The sequence below is a fragment of the Pygoscelis adeliae genome, unplaced genomic scaffold, assembly GCF_000699105.1.
Source record: "Pygoscelis adeliae isolate BGI_AS28 unplaced genomic scaffold, ASM69910v1 Scaffold86, whole genome shotgun sequence".
Lineage (NCBI taxonomy): Eukaryota > Metazoa > Chordata > Aves > Sphenisciformes > Spheniscidae > Pygoscelis > Pygoscelis adeliae.
The window spans coordinates 761,795-767,408 of NW_008824930.1; the positions used below are offsets into that span (position 1 = coordinate 761,795).

Consider the following 5,614-nt stretch of genomic DNA (forward strand, 5'->3'; position numbering starts at 1 on the left):
ATTAAGTAATTTAAAACATACATATAGAAACTGCCCTCTTAAGTCTTGATAGAGAAATTACACTATTTCAAAGCAAAAACATTAACATTTTGCAACTTTTTTGGATCCTTCTATTTGTTTGATTTTCCATTTTTATAGAGAAAGTTATAAATTGCTTTCTCAAGTGAACAGTTACATGTGATTTCTAAAAGAAATTACGAGTATGATTCCGGGTTCTACTGATCATTATGTGCATTTTTATATTATTCAAATGTGCAGCTAAGTTAATTCAATTGGCCTACACAAGAAAGTAAACTTAGATGTGTTTGTGCTTCTGTGTACAAGCCCTTAAGCAATGGAAGGTCTTAATTTTAAAATAATGAGCATGCACACTAGAGGATGGGTTAGATAGGGTTTTTTCTATAAAATGAATGATATATTCAAATAAATGATAAAATGAATGATATATTCAATTAGGCAATGAGTACACTTTCCTTCAAGGCATGATCTGTTTATGCTTCAATATAGGTCTTTCTCACATGCCAAGAATACAAAAAGGATTGAAGTTATTCAGTAATAATCATTCTTTTGAGAACAGTGAACTGGTTATTATAGTCATGATTAAAACATTTTTCTGTACATTTTTACAAGATATTTATAGGGGAGAACAAAATCATCTGTTCCATCCATCGGTAAAAAAAATAAAAACAGAAATTATTTTAACTTGTCAAACTATAAATTTCTTTCTGATGTTGAGAATAAATGTTCTTTTTAATGAGTAAATGGATTTTAAATCCTGAATGGTTTTCCCTTTTCCCAACAGACGCTGGATCTCTTATGAATATGTGAGTATAGCTCCTAGTATTTACGTTCTGAACAAGAATAATGTAAATGAAATTAAATGCTTCTTTTTCGAGGTCTCTTTTTACAGGAAAAGAAATTGGGTTAATTATTGATCAATTTCATAGTGTTAAAAAAAAGGATAATTGCCTAATTTACATATGAATTGTTCTAAAAGGACCACTTTTAATTTCTAGCTGGCATCAAAAGTGTTAACCTGACAAATTCAAATCTATACATCATCATCAATTTCCAAATATCTACCATCTGTGGTTTACATTGACTCACTGTAGTGAGATTTCATAGATTAAGAAGCTAGCCCTTCAATGAGACACTCAACTAAAATGCTTGCATTCAAGTCCACTGAAGTTAATAATATTGAAGATAAACATAGCCAGAGTCCTCTGGCAAATAATAATGGCGAAGTGCTGAACTGGAAGAGGTTACTTTAATTTAAATTACCTTTTCAAATGGAGCCCAAGTGGGTGGTGACTAGGAACAGTGGCTCTTTTCGAAATATTACTTTTTCCAATTTGAAATTCCTTTTGCCCGATTTTCAAAATCACTAAACAACTGCAGCTTCAGCTGACACACTGGGATTTTAAAGCAATCTTCCTTTCTGGAATTCACATCATCCATAACAAGCAATATATTACTTTCCACTGTACAGTCACTCTTCCAGTATCCAGATTTCTATGTGATAGATACCACCTCAAAAGACAGAAGAAAAATATAATATCTCAGGTGGCATTCTTGCTGGCAGAATGAATTACTAAATGTTGCTGGCAAGAACACACTGATGTAAAAGACTGTGCCACCTCATCCAAATCAGTGAGAAAAGAAAATCAAGTCTGTGCATAAAGAGTGAATTATTATTTCCAGGAATTCCAGCTTAGCCCTTTTTAAGAAGTAAATTTGTATAAAATGTAGAAGTTCATTATCAGCATAGTACAGATAGTATTAAATGAATCACTAGTGGTTGATTAGTAGTGATCCCTAATATCACTAGTCTGACTTCCACAGAAACATTTTGATGTATTCACCTTAAGAAATCTTAGATGGGAAGGTCTAAAAAAGGATTGCAATAAATTTTGACTATATTTTGGCTTTTCCAGTTTTAGTCGGGCTTCTCCTCACAACTACTGTAATGGTCTTTTAATAAATACTGTAACTTTTGTAGTCAGTGTAGCAGATTCACCACAAAAATTTTTATCGTAATGCTACCTTCTTACTCAACATATGGAATATGGAACAGGCTGCCCAGGGAAGTGGTTGAGTCACCACCCTGGATGTATTTAAAGACGTGTAGATGTGGTGCTTAGGGACATGGTTTGGTGGTGGACTTGGCAGTGCTAGGCTAATGGTTTGACTCGATGATCTTAAAGGTCCTTTCCAACCTAAATGATTCTGTGGTTCTTTGATTCTGTATTAAAAGTGTATTTGCTCCTACAAGGTTATCAATATATTCTGGTATGAAGAGAGTGCTGTTTTCCCTAGTTAAATTCATGCTCTTTAGCTTTTGAACAGTCCAATATAGTTGCACATTACAGTTGCCATTTCTTGGTTACAAACCGATGCCTCAGTCCTGCAGACAAACACGTTCAGGGTTTCCCTAGAAAAATCTTATTAGAATTTGACATAGTTTAAATTTAGATACCCTTCCTTTTTTTTTTTACTGTTTTTTTTTTTAATTCTTAACTTTTTTTGCTAAAATGAGCTTTTCCTGCCTTTGGCCTGAAAAGGATTCCTGACTGAAGCAATCTGACATGTCTGTGCAGGGAGCCTTTAGGCTGTCACACAACTGTGCCAAATCTGCTTGAGTGAATAAAAGTGCCTTTTTTTTGTGCTTTTCTTTTAGGTGTTTTCCAGCTTCAGAAGAGATCAGTACAAAATCTTAACTTTTTTTGCTAAAATGAGCTTTTCCTGCCTTTGGCCTGAAAAGGATTCCTGACTGAAGCAATCTGACATGTCTGTGCAGGGAGCCTTTAGGCTGTCACACAACTGTGCCAAATCTGCTTGAGTGAATAAAAGTGCCTTTTTTTTGTGCTTTTCTTTTAGGTGTTTTCCAGCTTCAGAAGAGATCAGTACAATTGACTGTATACTCACATCAAATACATGAAAAGACAAAAAAAAAAATTAACAAAAGTATTCCCCCTAATAAATTTTTCAGCATGTTCAGCAAAATAAAGCTTTCTGCTTTATAGTTTTTCTAAAGAAAATGTTTTAAATGCATTATGAACCACTTTTCTGCATATTCCTATGCCTCATTATATAAGTTTGCAAACTCTACCAACTTCGACTGAGGAAGTTGAGCAATAAAATACTTCATTGAGAAGCTCTGAACTATGGAAACCTGCACCAAACTTAAGAGTTTGAGGAGGGAGATTTTAACCAGAATTACATTAGTATAGTATTAGAAAATAGTAGCATAAAATATTAATGAGCTGAGAACTCAGGCAGGTATAATTATTACCTCCCTTAACCCAAAACCAGAAGAATAATTATGATTTATTTGCTGTATTCTTTTCTCATTATTGGTAGTCACTGCATCCTGTATGTACTTCAAATGTTCTAGTACAAATAAGAGGACCATTCTACTGAATTCTATCTGAGTGATATAAAGAATCCTGTATCACCATTCAACTATACAAAACTTTGATTCTTCTATACTTATATTGTCTTTGGAAAATAGGGTTTATTGAAGGAAAATCTCAGGGAAGCAGAATAACTTAAGAATGAGAAGATAATGCTACAAAACAACCAACCAACCAACCCAACCAACCAAACAAAAAAAGAATATTGTCATATGTTTAGTTCTGGATGTTCATCTTGAAGCTAATGAACCTATCTTCTGTAAGGATGCACTACACTGTGCCTACAACTTTACCTTTAATAACCACCTATGCAAGGAAATATTCCAGTAAAAGTTGGTTTATCTCTCTAGGCAAGAATGAACAAAGTAAATATCCACAGGGTGGTCATCTTGATTCCAGCTGAACTCACATGGTCCCACTTCTGCACGTATGTAATAAAAGCACCGAAGTAGCGAGAAACCTTCTACGTGTGACCTTGCATGCTAGGCGGATGGAAGGCAAATGAGCATAGGACGCTGCAGGGCGCTCGTTTTGGGGAACATCACATGAATAGAGCACTCGGGGAGCTCTACCGGTCTCTGCACAGCATGGAAAGATCAGAAGCACAAAGCACTGCAAAAATGCAGTTTCTATGGTCAGCAAAGGATGTCTGACTATTACCAGCACTCTTTTTACATCAAGTTCATCCCTTTTCAGGCATGGATAGAAAAATCCCAGTCTGAGTTACAGTATGTCTATAAACAAGCCACAAATTGGGCCTTTGGGAGCCTTTATTACTTTTTTTCTTGTATCTCAAGTAAAGTGAAACAGGAAGTGGGTGTCCTCTTCAAGACGGACTTGATAGGAACTCAGCATGACTAGATGGGCTCTGTGGAGACGACGGTACTGTCCCACAACAGCCAGCACCAGCAGAACAAGGTGAGCTACATCTGACCATCAAACACCTCTTCCCACAATTTATGGGAGTCAAAAGCAGTTTTGGTGGTGTACAACGGAATGCTCAAAGTGACACCAAAATACTGCTTTCCTGGACCATGCTCACGAGCCACATTTCTATAAAAGTAACCAGAACCCTCATGGGAGGTAACCCAGAGGTGGGGAAGGCTGTTGAGCACTTTGGCAGAAGAAAAACTGCCTGAGATATCCTCAGACAGTGTTGCCACAGGGCATGTACAAACACCCAAGGAATTCGCTTTCAAAGCTGGTGCCGGGGAGCAGCAAGGGCACCTTGGACTCAGCTGAACTCCTAGAAGTCGGGAGTGTGCCCGTGGCCCTGGAAGCAGGGACAACGGTGGGGCAAAGGCAACTAACATCACACCGACAGCCCAACACACACATTTTGCATGCTACCTGGTCACAGCAGTAGCTGCAGAATCGCTTGGGTTTAGTTTTAGACATTACATGGCCTAATGTGAGACCTGACTCCCTTCAGATGAATACCTCTTGATAGTTTCTGAACCATCCAGTGCAAGAAGGAGGTTCACCGCACTGTACACACTTCTCCTAGCATAGTATTTATTATGCAGGCTGCGGAAATTAGTTTCTGTTATCCTGTGCACCAATATACATCAGTGCACATGCACATCGGGCCATATGATTTGGTTATTCAAGTCCTGTGCCTTACTGCTCCTCAGAAAAACACCATAGCAAAGAAACTCAGTTCTGGCTGGGAAGGGATATAGGTCTTCTTTTATTCACTCTTTCTGGCACACCTCTTGATTTATCACGGAGCCTGCGTACAGGCTGCCAGGGCAAACTCACCTTTTGTATTTCCTTTAATTATCCAAGAAATGTTTGTGTGCCTCTTCTTTGTGTGAAGTCATTCAGTTTACAGTTGTCACTCATTTTTGGAGAAAGTTCTATAGCTATCTGCTACACAAAAATATTTCTTTTTATTGTTTTCTAAAACAATTCATGAAATTATATCTAACACTACTATAGAACAGCTGTGAAAGGATTTTTACAAGGAGTTGTATCAGCACATGATCTTTTCAATTATTTCTGCAATGGAACCACACAAACATCGCTGTATATAATTACAGGCAGATAATGTCTCACTGATTTTTAAATTGCTATTCTGGTTGTGGAAGGTGGAAGAAAAAAGATTCAGAAGCATTTCACAAAAAGCAAGGAGGTTGAGAAACTAATATTCCATCTAAAGCAAAGAGGAAGCAGATTTTAAATCAGCAGTACACTTCAGC

The 5,614-nt window shown here is 36.9% G+C and overlaps 1 protein-coding gene across 1 annotated transcript in view; it reads right to left on the bottom strand.

Moving 5' to 3' along the window:
* Positions 1–5,614, bottom strand: part of CTNND2 (catenin (cadherin-associated protein), delta 2) — a 573,271-nt gene that overhangs the window by 341,063 nt on the left and 226,594 nt on the right. The gene's annotated exons all lie outside the window — the stretch shown is intronic.